At 37.9% G+C, this 25,685-nt stretch overlaps 1 long non-coding RNA gene across 1 annotated transcript; it reads left to right on the top strand.

Annotated features, from left to right (window-relative positions):
- The first annotated feature begins 11,481 nt into the window (after nt 1–11,481).
- On the top strand, nt 11,482–12,329 carry LOC144354053 (uncharacterized). The gene is made up of 2 exons (XR_013420934.2): nt 11,482–11,666; nt 12,156–12,329. It is a non-coding gene; the product is annotated as an uncharacterized LOC144354053 (long non-coding RNA).
- Nucleotides 12,330–25,685: the final 13,356 nt, after the last annotated feature.

Below are 25,685 nucleotides of genomic sequence, written 5' to 3'. Positions count from 1 at the left end.
TTGGTTCCCATACACTTTATTGTCGTGAATACAACCCATGTTACCAGGACAACTGCGGTATCGATAAAGGATCATGATCAATCAGAGCCTAACAATTTGTTTGTATACGTCTTAAAACGTTTGGAATTTGACACAAGTGGGACATACTCAAAATAACACCCAAACCACAGAAAAAAATATTAACAAAATTATTACTTTTTCTTGTCGTATATATTACGGAACTTCGCAAAATAAAATACAGTCTTTGAAATTGTTCAGCCGCCGACTTTTTAGCATTGTAAATCCAAAAATAAAAGTAGAGCAATCTTGAAACGTTTGTGAGTATTCAGAGTACACAAGAAATTGTATGTAATACTTAAATGTTAATGTGTAATGCAAACATAAATTTATCTGCTCTTCTCGACGAATCACTCAAACATTACACGTAGTTGCGCATTAAAATCTATAATATGTATCCTGGTATTTGTCGACAAAACAATGTGCGTGTCAACTACAGTTACCTCTTACTTTTTAGGTTTGACCACATAGCATTGATTCCGTGGATTAGTTTGTGTTTTCCATTTATGCATTATAGATCCCTTCTTATGCAACCTGATCCACATTCTGTAGTGCCTTTGAGATACGACGTTTTCACAAGTTCTGGACATGAAATATTAATATTTCGCTCTGCTCTATAACGTTGTTGTATGATTAGATTTTGAAAATAAGAATGTAGAACCTAGTGGTTATTAAGTGATCTTACTTGTTCGTTAGCCATGCAATTATATTGTATCATCTCTCAGGGCTTTATCTTAATCTCGAATGTACCCTCAGGGGTATACACCCATCCTATTTTTGAGATATTGCATTCTGTGGACGTACACCTTTCACCAAGTTTCGCCGTCCTCACATAAAGCTGATGATGGCGGCATGTTGTAAAGACTCATAGTCACTCAGACTTGCATGTTCTTTGTTATGAGAAAGGTCGTTTTAATGAGTTTTTTTCAGGGAAGTGGTTCTATTATCTTATATATCCATCACTGTCAAACCGACTAATGTAGCATTTCCACTGAATTCGTTAGACTGAACAAATTTACATTATCGAAGTGACATGGTTTGTTCACACCTGTAGAAAAATTCCATCTTGTTCGTGAGACTCTCACTTTGAAAGCACTATTGAAGACATGAAACCCGTGTTGGGCAACAAAAAATGTTGTTATTTTTATGCCACTTAATATATGTTTCTATGTTTGTATAGATTCGTGGTTTTCACTTCATACACAAGTACTATAACGATTTCGCTTAACACGGTCATGAATATACTTCCTGTATACAATAACTTATTTCCAACCATGCGCACATGTGAACAATTTGACAATGAATGTTTACTTCAGATATTAACCATTGCATTATTTTTATTTTGAGTTATATATCGAAAAAGGGCTTATACATTATAAATATAAATGGCGATAAACTTACAGGCACGTGGTCATATTTGAATAAATGCAAATGACACTGCCATATCAAGTATTCATCATACATGTCTAACCATTATATATCTAGCCATGCTGACATGTTAGTATCTTAACTCATTTCTAAAAATACAATACCCACCATGGGAATAGCAATGACTATATTAGTATAAATATTAGTATAAATATGATTTAAAGTGGTTCCATTTGTCGGTAAACTCACAGGGGGTAGGTACCATTTTTAAAGTTAACAACAGTTTGTATATGACGATGTTTCGAGATATTTGTCGAGGAAATCGCCTGTAAAAAAAAACAAAAAAACAAAAAACAAACTGTCATACTGTCTCATTTAGACTGAATGTTCCACTTTGCCACATAGAAACAACAAATCGTGATTGGCAGAATACTGTTATATTGTGAGAATTTAGTGCCATTTTTGATATTTATTTATTTATATAACTTGTTCACGTCGCAGAAACATACGCCTGACATTATAGATGTATTTGCGGAGATCAGTATTACATAATCTCTAATTGATTTGGTCATGTTATGTTTTGTGTTTGTTTTTTGTATGTTACATATATTCTGGACACGAATTGTGAATAATTACTTAAACGAATAATTAACGCTATTCTGATGCGGTGAGATTCGCACCATCCAATGTGTTCTCAATCACAAATAAACGTAACAGTGCCGTCACCATGACAATGCAACTTTATTATAACGGTAATATTGTCTCAATCGCTAAAAAATGACAAATGTTATTTCATTTCCCATCACCCTATTCGAGTAATTATGATCACTGAATATTATCGTGCCACGTGTACACTTCACGCACTCGCTCTATAGCCTTGTATGTTGAAATATAGAATTCACCCCCGCGGTATATTAAGAATCAGCAGTTCAACATTATTATTTATGATGTAAGACATAATTTAAATGGGATTCTATATTCACGACATTTGAAGCGTCCAATATCGGCGGTATGCTATGTGGTCAAATGCTATGAACAACTGAATGTCAGAATTACCAATTACATCTGGAAATAGGGGACCTATAAATGCTGCATAATCCACACCGGTCACTTTGCTACATGTACATTTTACGAGAAACAATGGTTTGACATTCTAAATCTGCAACGTCTATCTTTATACTCAATCCACGTGTCGATCATGATTCACCAATATGGTATATGTTCTATTCACAATATTATGGACAAAACAGTAACTTTTTGAAATGTCACCTATTAAGATGTTATATCTGCATCATCTGCATTTCTGTCACGTTGTAATCTCATCACTCAAATCGCTCGATAATATGCAAACTAAATTACACTAGTAGATTACCTCGGGATTACATCCCTTGACGAACACATATACTATCTGAGATGTTCTTCATTTGAATATTTGGCTTAGCTTTCATGTACTTGATTCACATTTCATGTTTATCAAAGTTCAAGGCTGTGGTAGGTGCAAAATTCTTTCACTTTTAACCAATTGAATGTTTAGTCTCGAAATTCTAAACCAGTTTTCTAGAAATTTGGAAATGATAATCACAATCTGATATTTATGTTCAAGTGCAATGTTCTTAGCATTGTGCAGTGTAGATGATTTAACCGAAATACAAACAACAATAAGTAAATGGTTGGTCAGCTACAATGTTTGGCAAATTAGGTATTTACTTTGATTAGTTAGACAGTTAGAATTGTGGCTTTGTCAATGACGACCACGATTATTATTACATATGTACTGCAGTTTATTTTGATTCGCCCTAATCTGATTGAAATAAGATCCTAGTTTGGGCTTTTTTTTTTGCTTTTTTTTTGTTAAAATAATATCATTAATATTTTTTTCATATATTCTATTATTTTGTTCAAAATTTATTTGCTGGTATTTTATTAAGTTTTGGTAATCGCGAAAGCCCACAAGGATCTGACCACAGTAAGCTGGCGCACATCTGATATAATAAAATAAATGCGATATTTACTATATGGGGGTCGCCATCTTGAATGACGCATACAACTAAAAAAGAGACAAGTTGTGAAACGCGTTTTTAAGATTCCTACAAATCAGGACAAAAATACCAATCATTCACAAAAATACGGTCCGTTGGGGTTATATTAAGCCAACCGATAACAAAATTCGGCCGAATTCGTCGTTTTTGTGTGCAAAAATCCCTTGCATACGAACATCTAATTACGCGAAGAACCTAGAACACTAAGCCGGGGTATTTGAAACCGAAATTGTCATCTATGCGTAAGGCCGTCGCTGATTGGCTGCTGTGCTGGATTGCCAATTTTTAAATAAAAAAAATAAAAAATAAAATCTAAAAAAAATACCAGGTTGAAGAATATTAGTTGCTCCTTCGAATTTCGCCAAAGTCTTACCTACATTTTACCGATATCTGCAGAATAAATCAAGAAAACTACACAAATTGACTCCATTTAGGAATTCCTAACGGTTAGTCCGAACGCACGACACCGTTGAAGGCGTGGCCTGTTCAGCATTTGTCAACAACCAATCATAAGACTGTTTACGAACCACATCGAGGTCACGACTCGGTTAGCCTTGCTCAACTGGTTCGAAGGAGCAACTAATATTCTTCAACCTGGTATTTTTTTTAGATTTTATTTTTTATTTTTTTCGTCTGTTTTTTCGAGTTAAAAAAATGTGAGCTGGCTGGAGCCTTCATCCCTTTTCTATTTCTTACACTAGATACCAGCCGATACCCCCCCCCCCGCTGTCAGAGACTGCGTATTACAGTGGATTATAGTTCCTGGGCTCCCTGTGGTTATATGGTACATCTGGATAATCTGGACACGGATTGTGAATAATTACGTAAACATTAATTAACGCTATTCTGACGCAACCGGATTCCCACCGTCCAAACCAAAATAGTACTGGTTATACATAAAGTGAATTGATTCTTTTTTATTCACTGTCAAAATGCATAGGTAACTCCCACAACCTGCCTCTCCTCTTCTCATGAGCATTTGTAACTATTGATCTATGTCCTAGCACCACGTGACCTGCGATATCATTCTCTATAATTGATTTAATGAAATATAGCTTCCCCTAATAAAATGCACAATGTACACATCTTTAATTCTGGGAATGGGAATGTACTTTAGAGCCCTTCTTTCTCAACATGACATTTTGACTTCGGGAAAGCAAATATTACGGAGGGCATATTTAGGACATCTCCTGGCTTTATGGAAAAACATCAAATCATTTCATAACAGTAAGACTTACTATCTTCATAATTATCAATTTAGTCGATTAACCTGTTATCTCAAATATTATGATTGATAAAAAATAAGACATTTTTATAAATGGCGAACTCAATCCTACTACAGAATAGATGATTTACTTACACACCCACAGAACTAAACTCAATTGTTCCATTAATATTCATGGCGATGATCGAGTATATTGTACAACGTTTGGTCACGTTTTGTTTCAAATCTAGGACATGATTTTTCAACCAAGCGCTTTAAATGAGAAGCCGCAATACAGGACTGAATACTCTAGAATAGTTTACTATCACCACAGATTAAATAGATACGTACAAATTGTACAACGTACTTGAGTACGAAGACTGAGAACGTGGGCGACGGTGATTAATTGTGTTATAGTGTATTCATTAATGTATTCGTGTAATTGATTGATAGAATTAGGTGAGTGCCATGGGCTATTATTCACTTTTTTTTTAAATAACAAAACAAAACATTTTTTTGGGAACAAAATCACCGAATTATCTGTTATCCAATATGTATACTACACATTGGTTGTATATTGTAAGCGTAATACAGGAGTACATAGTACATATACCCATTCATTTATATTTATTTTGTTAAATATCGTGGTTCAAATATCACGGGTAACAATAATCACAATCAGTGTTTATAAACAGAAAATACTGTTCAATCGAAAGTAGAAAGGTCAAAACGAAATTGTGACCTGCTGGGACGTGCTTGTTTACAATGACAGGTAGACAGGTGGCTGATCGAAAACCTGATCACAATCTAAACTGCGGATCAGTTTTCTAATGTGACCGCTATGTATTAAATGAGCATGAACTTGACACACAAACTCACTAATTTACAACACACACAAAGCGAAAATGCACAAAACTTCAACGGCCACGTGACTATTATCACCATTAAAATTCTTGTCCTTCAAAATGATTGTCTGGAAACTTCAGATATAGTATCTCCTGGGTAAGACAAAATCAAAACAAAAAAAAAGATATGTTACCTGATTCGCAGGGTTTTATTATTTACAATTCACAACACTGCATATCAGGTTATCTCAAACATATAAATCACTAGGTAAGGCCTTTCACGTTTGAAGAAAACAAAAATATGTCACGTGATTTGATTTTTTTATGATTAACAATTGACGTCACTGCATTGGCTACCGAGTTCTTGTCATGGCATATTTTAACATCACATTTCAAGCTTATATTTAATGAGTTTAACATTAAGCATAATTTATATGAAAGTTTGTTTGTTTCAGTGGGACGATAAGAAATGTACACACACACATACACACAAACTTACAACCCCAAGCCCCCACACGACCTAAATCAATGACTCCCATTAATTGGTTATGAGTCGACACCTGGAACAACTAAATGTAACTGGAAACTACCAGGCGGCCTTTTTGTTAAATTCAAATTTGAACAACAGCTATACCATAATAACTTTTCTATAATCGATGTGATGATTCCACTCAAGATTATGAATAACGATGTTACCGTCGTTATAAATAATAATATCATTTACCATATTATCATTCATACATCATATGGCATTTATTTGAGTTTACTGAAATTACATAAACGTAAATACACCATTAATTATCAAAATTGCAGTATCCGAGTGGTCATGTCACGTTACAAAATGTTCCGTTGATTATTCCTCTCAATAACGAGCGTTTTATTCCTGTACGTGACTGCACGTTTTATGAGAGGGAAATATGTTCATTAATCATTAACGTTTTTGATTCCCCTGATAAAATAGTAAGGGTTCACACTTGACGAGTTTCCGGTAAGGACGACTGTGTGCATAATATTCAGCACATTGCGTGGACACATTTAGCTTTTATTTAATCCGAAAACTTCGTATACATATACAACTACACTTTTTTAAATCAGTGGATGGGATGTAAATAACGACAAAAGTTGGAACGAAGAATGATGGTATCCATGATACGTTCAACGGAGTGAAAGCAATAATGAATGTAAGGAACAAAGACAGACGCCGTGGATCTACACAATAATAGACACAACCAGCTGAAGTCTCGCACAATGATTAGCGTGCCCGTCCATCACTGAAGAGACTATGGGTTCGACTACGTCTGCATACTCGCAGTGCAAAAAACGTACATTCTGTCCACCTGCCACCCTCGCGGCATTCGTATTTGGGAGAACGACCTCTTTTTGGGTGGAAACGTAATACTGTCGGAATCGTATTGTTCCTGAGCCCGATGCACGTAAAAATCCAGTTTTGCTTGTCTCAACGAGTTGCAGTTACCGCGGGATAACTGACGTATTCCTCTTAGTGCATGCTTGAGTTGTGTAGTTCCTCATTTCCGACTCACTAAATGGGTTCCGAGCCTGTTGGCAGGGAGTAATTGCATGAGTGGGTAATAATCATCTTCAATCCAATATATATATACTGGACAAATAAATAAATTAGATCCATTCGGGAAAGGTTGCTGGAAGTGCGATTCGTACGCGTAAGGTGGCATATTTACCTACGATAAATGACAAGCATTGAGTGCGCACAATATGGTGAATCATGGCAGACTCAGTTCCGGCGATCATAAAACAAACGTGTGTCGCATATATATATATGTATATTCAAATGTGTTTCTAACATACCCAAGCACTAAATAAAGATTAGACATATCACAAAAAATAGAAAATACATTTCAAAACATGATCAAATTAGTCGACAAATAATAGTGCAAGGTATATAACCAATATGTGATGTCATGGGCTTCGAAAGTAATAACACATCATCACATGTAGCACCTGCTATTATATCTTTCTGAGTTTAATGAATTTGTTATCCAAAATAAAATAACAATTTGTCTCGATCATTAAACATTCTATTTGAATCAAGTCTATACCTCACGACTCGATGAGTTTAAACTCAAGTGTAGATTGGTATTGATGTGTAGAGTTGTTAGCGACGATAACATTAAACGAGCGCATAATATTCGACTTTATCCTCGTGAATGTGCAGTGTAATAGTTAATTAATCATGTATTCGCATTATGATCATGATATTAATTCGTGTACTATCTCTAGTCTACCGAGACGATCGATATTTAATTTTGTTTACAATTTTTTCCTGTTTCTTATTTCAAAGAGACATATCATTTGAGTTCGATTTTTTTTATCAAACGATAGCACACAATGTATTAGTTGATTTCATGATTCAAATCACGTAACCTAATCTGAATCAGTCATTTCAGGTATCACAAAAAACGTATAAATGATTTAATCATACTTAAATTTCTAATAATTACAGATTAAATACAAGATTATTGGCCCATGATTCGGTACATGAGAACATGTCAACAAAATTTATTAAAGTTGCGTAGGTGCTAGGGAATTATTTTTAATTTTTCTCCAGTGGCCAATACATATCTCAATATTTTAAAAGATGAAATAGGATGAATACTATTCATACACATCCAATCTACATACATGCTCATTTGATTAATTAGTACTGGGTGAAAGAAGTTGTTTACGTATGAATTGTTACGAACATTTCATACACGTAATGTTAAACTAAACATGGTACAAATTTAAAAAAAAAAAACTTGTATCGTACAATATTCCTTATTCTGACATTATGTAAATGTATACCACTACTGTTTAACTGTGAATAACATGGAACATCATTAAGGAAAAATCACAACTAACAAAAATCCGATTCCCTGCATTCAAAAACTAATTATCCTGTAGTTCCTAATCGCCATGGATTTAAATATTGCTGGGAGAAATTGAATCTACATATAAACCATCAAAAATCGTATTTCTTTGAAACAAAGTTTCAACTAAACTAGATAAAAGAAATACTGCCAAATTATAAGTTGATATCACGGAGAAATTACTGGTGTAAACAAACTAATTCAAAGAAATCTCCGAGAGAAATGGCTAAATACATTTTACACCAATCGATGATATTATGTAAGTATTTGGAAACTATTCACGTAGTACCACAGCATCTGATGATATTACAGAATTAACCATGTCTCTTTAAAACACATAATTCTGACCTGTTTATTTTAATTTGCCTTACAATGTCTTGCAACCACAGTGACTATTGTGAGAGACGGGAAGGAGACCCTACATGCATATAATTTATTCACCAAACAAACACACACATAATATAAATACGTTTCACAACTGTGTTTTAATGTATGGAAAAATAGTAAAATCCAAATAATATTGTGGAAAATAAACATATAAGGAACTTTTGTAAGAACATATCTTAATATAATTAAATATGACTTGTGGATATCAGATTATAATATTTTATTACAAATCCAATCGACTCATCACAATATATTTTAAAACAAGTTATATACTTCCCACGAGCTACTGTTATGAAACTTATGACACCATTACAACGGAGATTATTATTATTACTGTAAAACGACCGAAAACATTGAAAAATTGTAATTGTAATAATAGTACTGTATAATAATAATGAAACGTATATGATTTGTTATTTGTTGATAATTTTCATTGGAGAGGGCTAAAGGTTACGATTACGAGTGGACGACGCCAGTAATTACATGGCGTGCTATTGCAGATAATACAGATAAGTCAAACTATTCATTATTATTCTGTTTGAAAGATGGAGAGATTTAAATAGTGTATATTACGATATATTCAATAATCGTGTTTGAAATAACAATCACATTTCATGTTTTTGCGAAACGAAAATTGGGACAAGATTACGTTGTAACTTTAGTCGTTATATATTCCTAAAAGATAATTATCGAGATAAACATTATTCTCCACTGTAAGAGATGCGGAGTAAATTTTACTGACATTGAATTATACGTGGAACTTTTTTGAAAAATCTTTAAATTCCATTTTGCAACAAATATGGAGCTCAGAAACTAATCAATAACGACTGACGTATGTACATTGATAACACAACAAATCTCTAATTACGCACAGTGTACTTTCATTCCTGCAAAACTTTCCTTTAAGGACAGCGTTGAAATTCTCTTAATATGCCGCGTTGGTAGCGTGGGTTTGGGTTTAAATTGTCGATAATCAGTAGGATAGATTCGCCCTACAGCGTGTGTCGGTGTTATCTAGCCTTCAACATATCGTCTAATTGATTAGTATTTGAGGTCAAAGGTCATATTATGATTATATCTCTCATGCAACTGTAATACATATATTGTATCACCTAGTCTGATGCCACTAATGAAAAGCCATTGTTCAATTGTCTATATATTGAAAAAAACACTGACCTATGATTACTATGATATATATATATATATATTCAGCCATTTTATTAAACTTCGTGTATATTTGGAAACTGTTCAGATAGTCTGTATATACACATTCTAGCATTTTATTTTCAATTTTCATCATCATCTGTATGCATCTCAGACAATTTTGTAACCAGAGATTGAATTATGTTTGCTTCCGTGGCACCTAATTCAGATGCAGGCAAACGCCAATTGAGGTCACACCATATATGATCTACAAATACAGTCGGAGACGTGTACAAGACTGCAGTAAATTTAAATGGCCAGCGTGTACCTTGCTGTATTACAAGCCTGTGGATGGGATAACTTACCAGCACACAAAATATGGAAAAGAACATGCAATATTCAATATTGTACTATGTTTTATCCGTACAAAATATTAAGTTACGATAAATTTCAATTATTTTGGTCATCAACATGTAGTATCGGCGTGAACGAAAATATGTTTTCGTCGATGTTGTATCTCTAAAAGCTTGTGCCCATTCAGGGATAAACTCTGTATAATTACTACCTTGAACCAGTTGTAGCTATCGGTTCAGTTATCATCTGTTCTGAACAAGTTGATCTGCGCAATATTGATTTTCATGAATTCACGATTATTTCCACTAGCTGAATGTATTAACCTGCATTAGAATGCAAGAGGAGTAATGACGTCACAAACAAACGTTGTCCTAGTATTTTAATCGTTACAATTAGATAGTATTTAGAGCAAACAATGTCAAAATCAAAGAAAACAGTATAATGATATAATTCTTGACTGACAACAGACTTATCGATTCTGGAGAAAACCTATTTTTGCAAACATCTTGTGCTCAATTGTCATCCCATTTATTTCTTTTTTCGCATGAAGATTACTTTCTATGGATATTAGTTAAACATCTACATATTTCTCACATATATCTCAAAATTGACTAATAAATGGTCGGAATTCAATGAGACACTATGAAAGGAATGATTTTAGTGCACCATCATCAATTTGTGAATAAATAAGTCACTCTGAGGTTCACGGTTGGTCTCACTCGTCTAATAAATCCCGCGAGTTTAAATTAAAACTGATTATTACTTAGAATGATTTATGTCTAGTGACTCATATAGACACTCATTTTTTCCATTCCTTTTCGAAACGCCAACTATATATATACACCTGTGGATGCATTGATGTTCACTTATCTTTCTTTGCGCATTAGTTGTTAGTTTGTTTTTATATTTTAAGACCGTTTCAAATTTTGAATAGAACATGGCAGCCGAGATCTCGTTGTAAGCGAGAGGACAACGAGACTTGATTTGTCCCTCATAAAGAGGGTTTCATTCTTTCCCATTTGCGTCTATGATATATTTCGATATCGATCAATCTGATTAAAATCTGATGTAGTGTACGGGCTTTAATTATTTTGGCTATAAACTTATTTTAATTTTATTTTTATTACCTTTGTTATTAATGCCCTTTTATCTCATTATTTTACTTTGATTTTGATTTTGTGATTTTTTTTAAATCCGCCCTACCTACATCTGATCCGACGCCTATGTAACGAGATTTCAACGAGACCCACTATCGACGATTTTAGTCAACGAATCACATACCTCCTTCTATAGCGTACATGATGACGTCACCGGGTGGCAAACACACTCAAATAAAATGGCGGATTATACCGACGTTAGCGACCGTGAATAACACGGCTTTTCGGTAAGTTTATCATTGTCAAATGCAACGAAAGTCATTTTTATGTTAATATTGTGACTCGAATGGTTCGACTTTAGATCGTTATTCCGCATAGTTATTCTGGGAGTGTTGATTTTGTTTCCACCGGTTCGACCGAACACCAGTGTCTTTTTCCAGTCGCCTGCCCTGGAGACGGGTGATGTTTTGTTGACGATCGGGCCAAAATCGTCTACGGTATTGAAGCTGTAAATATTCATCAAATTGTATCAACATTTTGTACATTATACAATAACTCTTTATTAAAGTAATTGAGCTGATTTGGACTGAAATAAAATATTTTTTATTTGCAACACATCGCAATTGATCAGGAAATATTTGTTTGCTCCAATTTTCTGCGTCGATGCCGTGGGCCGGTGACCGTTATACAATTTAAAATCAGTTTGCATTGTTTACTATAGCTGTTTACAGTGTTCTAATCATTACGATTTACTTATTTTTTTGCTTCCATTCTAGATAATTATGCTCAGTGATGTAAAATTGAAGCGATGACTGAATGAACGAACCTTGGCTGGCGAAGATGTATCTGGAAGTGTACACATTTGTTGGAAGTGAAAAAAATATTCAATGTAATGACAAAAATTGTAAAATGCTGTGGAATTTCTTTTGCAAATAAAAATATACTAACAATTTTCTATTAATGGTTTATTCAAGTGGGCAAAATATAATGTACAGAAAGATTGCCCGTATACACTGAAAAGTAAGCAACCGACAGCCTGTATAAAAGGGGGTCTGTGATTGGCTGTTACTTACGCGAGATTTGAACGGGACATACATAGGCGTCGGATCAGATGTAGGTAGGGCGGAATTAAAAAAAAATCTCAAAATCAAAGTATAATAATAAAATAAAAGGGCATCAATAACAAATATAATAAAAAAAAAATTTAAATAAGTTTATAGCCAAAATAATTAAAGCCCGTACACTATATCAGATTTTAATCAGATTGGATATCGATTAGATATAATATTATTTTCAATTGCCTGGGATAATTTTTTTTTTCAAATTTGTATATTTCAATCCGAATTCATATTCAATTTTTTCATATATATTATTTTCGGCACTAAATATTCATTGGAGGAAACATGAAAAACAAAAATGTCAACAGTGAGCTGAAACATTCAGGAATGAGATGGATGTCAGCTGGACATTGTGTGAGATCAAGATAGAGCGATTACGTCACACCTGTTGAAATCCTGTAGCTGGTCATGGAAGCGACACAGATGCATAATAACAGAGACAACGTAATGAATCAACTGTACATACATGTAGTATATCATTTACAACAGAGTGATTATTTCTCCTACAAGGCATGTCAACTCTCAGAATTCTCCACCATTCCAGTCGATTTGAAAACACTTCTCAAATCGTAGCTTCCCAACTCGGGAATGGATTTGCTAAATAAAAAGATAATAACTAAAAAGTGTCGTCAAACCGTTCTACATAACGCAACGTTAGTATAAATCTTGCTCGATCCAATGAACCATAAAATTGGATAATTATAATGTTATCATAAGCCACGAGGTCAATTATATGCAGAAAGAGTTACCACTGGGTTACCAAATCCAAAATGTGTGTGGCAGTTTGGTTGATGAGAAGGTGTCATTTGCCCATAAACACACGGTATTGCTGGTGGTTAGCTGTAAACTTCTAATGGATTCGTTGTTACAGACAATCAACTCCAATACATTTCAGGGGTCAACAACATGATTTATTTCGTATACCGTACCATATGTTTGACTGAAATTGACCCAGTGAAACAATCGGTCATATTTTTTCAGTACTTTTGTTCGTAGAATTATATAATAGTCCTGAGACTAAAACTGTTGGATTTTCTCCCAATTACAACCGATTCTACTGTTGACTGTTTCCCAATTACAACCGACTTTACTAAATCGGCCGGGAGTGCTAACACTTGATGAAATGCAACTTGTTTAAAATACAACGGAGTGAATGTTCTCATGCATTACTTACAGGTAAAAACACGTAGCACATATAAGGAATGCACACACACTGAAATTGCTATTAGATTTTTAAACCGCTTCCAGGGTTGCTCAATAATAATACACTAGAGAGCAAAATATGAAGATGGGTGATATTTTAAAACACCCTTCCTACAGTAGTTGCCAAAAAATATGGTCACTTATAGTCACATACTTGATTTAGAGTTGCCATAGCCAATACCTGAACGTTACATGTGGTGCCAGGAAAAAAAAGCATGCCTCATACAACAGTAAGAATTAAGTGGGGTTATCATTTATCACATGTGCCACAGGAGGTTTAGTACATAGCCTCTGATAAGTAGTGCAGTTTTATTCTGATTGCATTAAAGGGCCTCTAGCTACCCTTTAATCGTGCTCCATATATTGCTGACTCTTGTGACTCTACACAACTGCTACAATATATTTCAAATCAAAACTACACAATTTGTATATCGTTATGACTGTTTACATTCCTTGATTACTCTACGCATGCACATTTCGTGGTGTAGGACTCTATATTACATATATTCATCATGCGTTCTCGAATTCACTATGACTTACCAACGGAGTAACTCAATGTTACAACGAATCCGAAGTAATGGTGTTCGCTTGTTTACCTATACAAATACCCTGCTACGCTGACTTAAAATCACTTATAGAATCGAATTATGTTGATCGCTTACAAATCCCCATACGAGTTGTCTCCGCTGTACATTTCGAACTTCCTTCAACAAATGTACCGGGCAGAAGCCTATGTTTCAGAAACAAACGTTTATTCGATTTGCCCAAAGACCATATTACTTAAATCTTCCATTAACACATATGCATTCTATGGAATCATATTTCAAACGACATTCGTATGACACTCAGTATGAGTGTCTTCAAATTGAAACATATAAAATGTATTCGAACCGAGGTCAAAATCTAATGAACTTATTAGTATTATCCCAACATTCGTAACCCAATTCTCCGTACGCCGTGGTATACAAACGGTACAATGAATGTCACGTACGGCACAAGTCTCACGACGTAATAGTGTAAAAATGCGCTATGTTTTCTCCTAGTCGAGGCGTTCAATTATTGATGATACTTGAAGTTAGATCTGGGGACCTTAAGGTTGATTTTACACGCCGGAATTCATGACGTTTTCGTGACTATGTCTGATCTTTGACAGCTAAAGGAATAAGTTATTCACTGACGATTGATGATTGGCAGTGGGGTCGTGGCATCCAATATTCTCATGAATTGTAATAAGGAGCAGTATCCTTTCAAGCATTTGGTCTAATATATTACATTATGAAATACATGCTTCAATAAATACGAAAATTACCGCAACTGCTTTTACGGTCACTCAATAAAATACGACAGCCTAGCCTAGAACTGTCTGATTTACGAATTAAATAAATCAACACTAATCAAATGACATGCTGAGTTATTTGTTATTGCTTCAGGCCCTGTGATAAATTAGCTTCCGAGTCACGCACCGCCCAACTTGCAGCTAGTCAGTAAACATAGGTTTCTCACAGACTCCACACATAGCGGTGTAAATATTGAATTGCCAGGAATGTAATATTCAAAGCATGTGTCTTCGGGAGTCCAGGTTTTACGTTTGCCAATGCAATATGCAACGTGTCGACATTGCTTGAAAGGAATATTTACCGTCTGCTAGATAATAAAACATGACATTCAGAAATATCTACATGTAATAACACTATCACAATCAATTGTGAAAAGGACTCAATATATATATATGTATTACAGTGTCTGATTACAGTTGTCGAAATTGACATTTTTGAAATTTATTTAAGTTTTAAAAAGTATAGTACTCACATATCTATTTTCAGGGAATAATTTAATAATTTTCCGAATATTATTGTTAAGAATTATGTTTCACATCATACCTAATATGGGCATGAGATATGCATTAAAGAAACCTATGGTTTATATTATAAAGTATTTATAAAACAGGATAAGGTATATAAGAAAAATATTCGTGTTAATTTTTTTTATTGTGATTCACTGAGATAAAATATTAGTGTACGCCATTAAATTGGATATGAACCACGTCTGGAATTATAGTTCCAATTATGAATTTTAATTTAAACTAGCGATAATCAACTTGGACAAAATATATAATTTTTGGAGATCACACAAAGTCATGTATATCGTAGTTCAAATATAAATGATTCGTTCAATCATTAAAATACATTTTAAGTAAAACGAAGATAATTCTGAAGTTTCACCAAGAGCGTAAAAGAGTTTACTTACACTTTATAATTTGTGTATAAAAATGGATATAATACAGTGTAACCCGTGATTTAAAAAGATTTTAGTCTAATTTCACATGAAAATATTATGTTTGTTTGTGCATTTTCCTGCTTGTAAAAAGTATATATTATTTTTGTCCACTGAAGTTCCAGCTGAGATATTGCAACGATTTTAGTATTGTAACATGGGTTGCGTGTTTTGGTTTAAGCTCGGTGTTGAGCTGTTGAATTTGTGAGTGATTATTTGTTTTATTTTTCACGTGATGCGTTTTATTATTTGGGTGAGTCGAGCTGTGTGCGTGGGACAAGGTAGCTACTTTCGCCAGATAGTTTAACTAGAAATGGCGCTGTATGGTGTGATTACTTCGATGTTTGTATGTCCGCCGGTCAGTCATAACTTGTTTTCTATCACATTACATGGATTAACTTGGTTTGTACCGGTTGATGATCAACTAGTCACTTTATATATAAACCGCTCGGGGTTTCGTCAAATGTTGCTTATTATATGCTAAACGCATTATACGATGTTAGCTGCTCATGGGAGAGGTTCATTTAAACAAAGAATGTCCTAAAACATATTATGTCATTCTGCGGACATGTTTTTTGTTCACTCGAATGAAATAAATATAAATGTTTTATTGTCTGCTCAATGTGGGATTCATATGAAATATACAATATATTCGTAATATCCATGTGAATAATTCGAATATTTTGCACGTGGAAAAAAACAACAAACGCATCCATATTGTTTACGTGACACTGTTACATTGAATATATAAGCACAGTATCGATTCCCAAAATCAATAATAGTGACCGAGAAAATGGACAATAAACTGTCCACTAAATAGAGTTCACAAAATAGTCTACAAACGAATACCATCAAGGCAATTAATGATATCTGAAGTCAGCGTTTTGAACATGGATATCAGGAGAACAAAGCCGCATGTAACGCGGTATTTTCCAATTTTCTGATGCAATCATGGTATTAATTAAATTATGATATGATTTCAGAGTAGGAAATCAGAAATAATTTTGTGTAAATCGCACGTTTTCTACCTCTTTAATTTGGCACTATGAGCACAACCTTGAGGTTAATAGAGGTTTTACAGGTCCCACAGCAACGGATTAATCTAATTCTTCCACAAACGTTTCTCATATATCAAAGCAAATTGCATAACAACTCATAATTGGCAGAGAAATTGATAAAACAAAAATATTCATGACATGAATACAAACTAGGAGTAAATTATTTATATATTCTGAAGTCACCATTTTTGAACACGAATAGCAAGAGAACAAAGCAGCATGGGATGAACGCTGGACGCGGTATTTTCCTAGTTTGCTAACATTTTGACGGGAAGTCTGTAAATATTGTTTGAATTACTTTGTATATTTTGGGTAGAAAATGCAGAAACAGACATTTTCAGTAATAATATTGAAAACAACAGTTTCATAAAAATGCACAAAGAGAGCAAAATCGAAATATATTACACGTGTAGCAGTCAAATGCTATCTTCACTGTATGCATACATGATACGTCGAAAAACCTGTCAACAAACAAGCTGCTCTCTGATTGGTCAGACTGTTAGGTTATAAGGTTGGGTAACCATACACGTATAATCTTTTAAGTAGTTTTGTATTGACTCAATCAATTGATGGCAGAATATATTACTGAGGAAACAAAATGACAAACAACTTAACAAGGGTAAGAGCTTCATTGATAACATAAATGTCTCCTATGAAATGAGAGTATGAACCCCTCCTTTCACTATGGCTACATCACCTGGACAAATTCTCAGTCTGTTTCTGACTCTGTCAGTGGTTTCCTTCCTTGTACTTTTTTAAAGTCTCAGTATGACATGACAACACCAGTTGCCCCAGGAAAAATGACTGAAGATGATAAACAAGTGATGACGGCGATGATAAGAGGTATAATCAATGTCGTGTTTTTTTTTGTTTTTTTTTGCAAACCCTAAACTCAACTCAAATTGTGCACCCCCTTCTAATTTATGCAAAACACTCATCATCCATACACAGGTAAAGGAAAAAACAATACCTTATTGCCAAGATGGGCGCAACAAGATTTTGGGATCGTTTATATCTTTGGCATATCTACCACAATCTTCACACAGTTTATTATGCGGTCAACATATTTACATTCCTGGCCTTAAGATCAGACCACCCGAAAAATATAACCAAATGCTGTAGAAAAACGCACGCCTTCTAATCACCATACAATAACGTCTACTTTATGTCAACGCATTTACCAAATTCAGCTAAATTCACTTGACAAAAATGTCTGATGAACAAAACGTTATGATTATATGGCTATACGACGAAATTAATTTTCTACTGACCCAATTAAGAAGAACACAGCGCCACCATTTTAGGCATGGATAAAAGAAATATGCAAATAAGCCGTTGTTCTGACCATAGCATAATAGACACTGTAGTAAGAATAATTATTGGTAGCATACTGGTGAACGACAAGCAGACGACCTTGAGCTGAATTTGACACTCTAATTTATAACGTTGGTTTACTAATTACTTGTACATGTAGCTAAGGTCAAGGCAATTTAAAAGTCAAGTGCAATACAAATGTGATGTTGATAAATTAAAGCAAACATAACGACTGAACCGGCGTCTTAAATCCTAAAGGACTCCCATCTGTGATCATTCCGTCACGACTACAGTAATCACCACGATAAGCCTCAGTCACGTGACCAATACTTGGGGGTAATATCCAACATATCTGTCTCGTCCAGATTATCCAGAATGATGAGTCTATTCAAAGATTAGTCCACTTTTAAAGCGGGAGGGTCGTCACCTGCGCACGCACGGGAATTGAGTCCCAAGCGACGATAACAACACACGCTAAAATCGCAAAGGCTCATGGGTGGATGCTTTTTGTAAACAATGACACGCTATGGCCATCTGACGCATGCGCAGATGACGACTCCCCCGCTTTAAATTTAGTGTGTTCATGTATCACTAATATGTATGCAGCTATTCAGAGTGAAGGTGGATAACCTAGAACCCAACTCAGAGGATAACTTGAAAACCAACTCAGGGGAGGGGTATTCACTTTGATTTTGAGTTCTCCGCAGGCGGTTTTTGGCCCCCAAATTGGACTAATTTTTTTCTGAAATGGCCGAAAATTTTAAAATTATTGGTCGAAAAATATCGGCTCGACCGTGAAAAGGTGGTAAAAACAGCGGAGCATATCTGTATACCTTATTTGTGGGTGTACCACCACCCCCCACTCACGAAGGCGTGACTTTGAACCCAATATAGGGATTACCGGGAACTCAATCTAAGAGATAATGTTGGAACCCAACTAAAAACCTTTTTAGGCCAACATCCGGGGATGACCTGGAACCCAGCCCTTGATGTCTTAAAACCCAACTCTAGAATGACCCGGAACCCCACCTATGGGATGACCTAAAAACACCTCAGGGGGTGATCAAACATAGGGATGAATTAGAGCTAAACCTGGGAGTAACCTGGAACCCAACTCAAGGGGTTGACACTTTTAGAACCAATTTTACTGTGTGATCTACAACCACAGTCCGGGATGACTTAAACCCCAACTCAGTAGTTAATTTATAAACAAATTCGGGAATGTCCTAGAACCCAATTAAGGGGATTGCCTGCAACACAACTCGATACGACATGGAACCCAATTAGGATGATCTAGAATCCAACTCAAAGGATAGCGATGACCTAGAATCCAATCCAACTCGAAGGATTTTGATGACCTAGAACCCAACTCGAGGATAGAGATGGCCTAGAACCCAACTAGATGGATAGGGAGGACTTAGAACTCAACTCCAGGGATAGGGATGACCTAGAACCCAACTAGATGGATAGGGAGGACTTAGAACTCAATTCCAGGGATATGGATGACCTAGAACACAACTAGATGGATAGGGAGGACTTAGAACTCAATTCCAGGGATATGGATGACCTAGAACCCAACTAGATGGATAGGGAGGACTTAGAACTCAACTCCAGGGATAGGGATGACCTAGAACCCAACTAGATGGATAGGGAGGACTTAGAACTCAACTCCAGGGATAGGGATGACCTAGAACCCAACTAGATGGATAGGGAGGACTTAGAACTCAATTCCAGGGATAAGGATGACCTAGAACCCAACTAAATGGATAGGGAGGACTTAGAACTCAACTCCAGGGATAGGGATGACCTAGAACCCAACTAGATGGATAGGGAGGACTTAGAACTCAACTCCAGGGATAGGGATGACCTAGAACCCAACTAGATGGATAGGGAGGATTTAGAACTCAACCCCAGGGATAGGGATGACCTAGAACCCAACTAGATGGATAGGGAGGACTTAGAACTCAACTCCAGGGGTAGGGATGACCTAGAACCCAACTAGATGGATAGCGAGGACTTAGAACTCAACTCCAGGGATAGGGATGACCTAGAACCCAACTAGATGGATAGGGAGGACTTAGAACTCAACTCCAGGGATAGGGATGACCTAGAACCCAACTAGATGGATAGAGAGGATTTAGAACTCAACTCCAGGGATAGGGATGACCTAGAACCCAACTAGATGGATAGGGAGGACTTAGAACTCAACTCCAGGGATAGGGATGACCTAGAACCCAACTAGATGGATAGGGAGGACTTAGAACTCAATTCCAGGGATAGGGATGACCTAGAACCCAACTAGATGGATAGCGAGGACTTAGAACTCAACTCCAGGGATAGGGATGACCTAGAACCCAACTAGATGGATAGGGAGGACTTAGAACTCAACTCCAGGGATAGGGATGACCTAGAACCCAACTCGAGGGATTGGGATGGCCTAGATTCCAGCTCGAGGATAGGGATGACCTAGAACCCAACTAGATGGATAGGGAGGACTTAGAACTCAACTCCAGGGATAGGGATGACCTAGAACCCAACTAGATGGATAGGGAGGACTTAGAACTCAACTCCAGGGATAAAGATGACATAGAACCCAACTCCAGGGATAGGGAGGACTTAGAACTCAACTCCAGGGATAGGGATGACCTAGAACCCAACTAGATGGATAGGGAGGACTTAGAACCCAACTCCAGGGATAGGGATGACCTAGAACCCAACTAGATGGATAGGGAGGACTTAGAACTCAACTCCAGGGATAGGGATGACCTAGAACCCAACTAGATGGATAGGGAGGACTTAGAACTCAACTCCAGGGATAGGGATGACCTAGAACCCAACTAGATGAATAGGGAGGACTTAGAACTCAACTCCAGGGATAGGGATGACCTAGAACCCAACTAGATGGATAGGGAGGACTTAGAACTCAACTCCAGGGATAGGGATGACCTAGAACCCAACTAGATGGATAGGGAGGACTTAGAACCCAACTCCAGGGATAGGGATGACCTAGAACCAAACTCGAGGGATTGGGATGGCCTAGATTCTAGCTCGAGGATAGGGATGACCTATAACACAACTAGATGGATAGGGAGGACTTAGAACTCAACTCGAGGGATTGGGATGGCCTAGAACCCAACTAGATGTATAGGGAGGACTTAGAACTCAACCCCAGGGATAAAGATGACCTAGAACCCAACTCCAGGGATAGGGATGACCTAGAACCCAACTCGAGGGATTGGGATGGCCTAGACTCCAGCTCGAGGATAGGGATGGCCTAGAACCCAACTCAAGGATAGAGATGACCTAGAATCCAACTAGATGGATAGGGAGGACTTAGAACTCAATTCCAGGGATAGGGATGACCTAGAACCCAACTAAATGGATAGGGAGGACTTAGAACTCAACTCCAGGGATAGGGATGACCTAGAACCCAACTAGATGGATAGGGAGGACTTAGAACTCAACTCCAGGGATAGGGATGACCTAGAACCCAACTAGATGGATAGGGAGGATTTAGAACTCAACCCCAGGGATAGGGATGACCTGGAACCCAACTAGATGGATAGGGAGGACTTAGAACTCAACTCCAGGGATAGGGATGACCTAGAACCCAACTAGATGGATAGCGAGGACTTAGAACTCAACTCCAGGGATAGGGATGACCTAGAACCCAACTAGATGGATAGGGAGGACTTAGAACTCAACTCCAGGGATAGGGATGACCTAGAACCCAACTAGATGGATAGAGAGGATTTAGAACTCAACTCCAGGGATAGGGATGACCTAGAACCCAACTAGATGGATAGGGAGGACTTAGAACTCAACTCCAGGGATAGGGATGACCTAGAACCCAACTAGATGGATAGGGAGGACTTAGAACTCAATTCCAGGGATAGGGATGACCTAGAACCCAACTAGATGGATAGCGAGGACTTAGAACTCAACTCCAGGGATAGGGATGACCTAGAACCCAACTAGATGGATAGGGAGGACTTAGAACTCAACTCCAGGGATAGGGATGAACTAGAACCCAACTCGAGGGATTGGGATGGCCTAGATTCCAGCTCGAGGATAGGGATGACCTAGAACCCAACTAGATGGATAGGGAGGACTTAGAACTCAACTCCAGGGATAGGGATGACCTAGAACCCAACTAGATGGATAGGGAGGACTTAGAACTCAACTCCAGGGATAAAGATGACATAGAACCCAACTCCAGGGATAGGGAGGACTTAGAACTCAACTCCAGGGATAGGGATGACCTAGAACCCAACTAGATGGATAGGGAGGACTTAGAACCCAACTCCAGGGATAGGGATGACCTAGAACCCAACTAGATGGATAGGGAGGACTTAGAACTCAACTCCAGGGATAGGGATGACCTAGAACCCAACTAGATGGATAGGGAGGACTTAAAACTCAACTCCAGGGATAGGGATGACCTAGAACCCAACTAGATGAATAGGGAGGACTTAGAACTCAACTCCAGGGATAGGGATGACCTAGAACCCAACTAGATGGATAGGGAGGACTTAGAACTCAACTCCAGGGATAGGGATGACCTAGAACCCAACTAGATGGATAGGGAGGACTTAGAACCCAACTCCAGGGATAGGGATGACCTAGAACCAAACTCGAGGGATTGGGATGGCCTAGATTCTAGCTCGAGGATAGGGATGACCTATAACACAACTAGATGGATAGGGAGGACTTAGAACTCAACTCGAGGGATTGGGATGGCCTAGAACCCAACTAGATGTATAGGGAGGACTTAGAACTCAACCCCAGGGATAAAGATGACCTAGAACCCAACTCCAGGGATAGGGATGACCTAGAACCCAACTCGAGGGATTGGGATGGCCTAGACTCCAGCTCGAGGATAGGGATGGCCTAGAACCCAACTCAAGGATAGAGATGACCTAGAACCCAACTAGATGGATAGGGAGGACTTAGAACCCAACTCCAGGGATAGGGATGACCTAGAACCCAACTAGATGGATAGGGAGGACTTAGAACTCAACTCCAGGGATAGGGATGACCTAGAACTGAACTAGATGGATAGGGAGGACTTAGAACCCAACTCCAGGGATAGGGATGACCTAGAACCCAACTCGAGGCATTGGGATGGCCTAGATTCCAGCTCGAGGATAGGGATGACCTCGAACACAACTAGATGGATAGGGAGGACTTAGAACTCAACTCGAGGGATTGGGATGGCCTAGAACCCAACTAGATGGATAGGGAGGACTTAGAACTCAACTCCAGGGATAAAGATGACCTAGAACCCAACTCCAGGGATAGGGATGACCTAGAACCCAACTCGAGGGATTGGGATGGCCTAGATTCCAGCTCGAGGATAGGGATGGCCTAGAACCCAACTCGAGGATAGATATGACCTGGAACCCAACTAGATGGATAGGGAGGACTTAGAACCCAACTCCAGGGATAGGGATGACCTAGAACCCAACTAGATGGATAGGGAGGACTTAGAACTCAACTCCAGGGATAGGGATGACCTAGAACCCAACTAGATGGATAGGGAGGACTTAGAACTCAACTCCAGGGATAGGAATGACCTAGAACCCAACTAGATTAATAGGGAGGACTTAGAACTCAACTCCAGGGATGGGGATGACCTAGAACCCAACTAGATGGATAGGGAGGACTTAGAACTCAACTCCAGGGATAGGGATGACCTAGAACCCAACTAGATGGATAGGGAGGACTTAGAACTCAACTCCAGGGATAAAGATGACCTAGAACCCAACTAAATGGATAGGGAGGACTTAGAACTCAACTCCAGGGATAGGGATGACCTAGAACCCAACTAGATGGATAGGGAGGACTTAGAACTCAACTCCAGGGATAGGGATGACCTAGAACCCAACTAGATGGATAGGGAGGATTTAGAACTCAACCCCAGGGATAGGGATGACCTAGAACCCAACTAGATGGATAGGGAGGACTTAGAACTCAACTCCAGGGATAGGGATGACCTAGAACCCAACTAGATGGATAGCGAGGACTTAGAACTCAACTCCAGGGATAGGGATGACCTAGAACCCAACTAGATGGATAGGGAGGACTTAGAACTCAACTCCAGGGATAGGGATGACCTAGAACCCAACTAGATGGATAGGGAGGATTTAGAACTCAACTCCAGGGATAGGGATGACCTAGAACCCAACTAGATGGATAGGGAGGACTTAGAACTCAACTCCAGGGATAGGGATGACCTAGAACCCAACTAGATGGATAGGGAGGACTTAGAACTCAATTCCAGGGATAGGGATGACCTAGAACCCAACTAGATGGATAGCGAGGACTTAGAACTCAACTCCAGGGATAGGGATGACCTAGAACCCAACTAGATGGATAGGGAGGACTTAGAACTCAACTCCAGGGATAGGGATGACCTAGAACCCAACTCGAGGGATTGGGATGGCCTAGATTCCAGCTCGAGGATAGGGATGACCTAGAACCCAACTAGATGGATAGGGAGGACTTAGAACTCAACTCCAGGGATAGGGATGACCTAGAACCCAACTAGATGGATAGGGAGGACTTAGAACTCAACTCCAGGGATAAAGATGACATAGAACCCAACTCCAGGGATAGGGAGGACTTAGAACTCAACTCCAGGGATAGGGATGACCTAGAACCCAACTAGATGGATAGGGAGGACTTAGAACTCAACTCCAGGGATAGGAATGACCTAGAACCCAACTAGATTAATAGGGAGGACTTAGAACTCAACTCCAGGGATGGGGATGACCTAGAACCCAACTAGATGGATAGGGAGGACTTAGAACTCAACTCCAGGGATAGGGATGACCTAGAACCCAACTAGATGGATAGGGAGGACTTAGAACTCAATTCCAGGGATAGGGATGACCTAGAACCCAACTAAATGGATAGGGAGGACTTAGAACTCAACTCCAGGGATAGGGATGACCTAGAACCCAACTAGATGGATAGGGAGGACTTAGAACTCAACTCCAGGGATAGGGATGACCTAGAACCCAACTAGATGGATAGGGAGGACTTAGAACTCAACTCCAGGGATAGGGATGACCTAGAACCCAACTAGATGGATAGGGAGGACTTAGAACTCAACTCCAGGGATAGGGATGACCTAGAACCCAACTCGAGGGATTGGGATGGCCTAGATTCCAGCTCGAGGATAGGGATGACCTAGAACCCAACTAGATGGATAGGGAGGACTTAGAACTCAACTCCAGGGATAGGGATGACCTAGAACCCAACTAGATGGATAGGGAGGACTTAGAACTCAACTCCAGGGATAAAGATGACATAGAACCCAACTCCAGGGATAGGG

Source organism: Saccoglossus kowalevskii, chromosome 7 (assembly GCF_978046115.1).
Source record: "Saccoglossus kowalevskii chromosome 7, keSacKowa6.1, whole genome shotgun sequence".
In the NCBI taxonomy this organism is placed as follows: Eukaryota; Metazoa; Hemichordata; class Enteropneusta; family Harrimaniidae; genus Saccoglossus; species Saccoglossus kowalevskii.
This window is presented reverse-complemented; position numbering and strand designations above follow the sequence as displayed.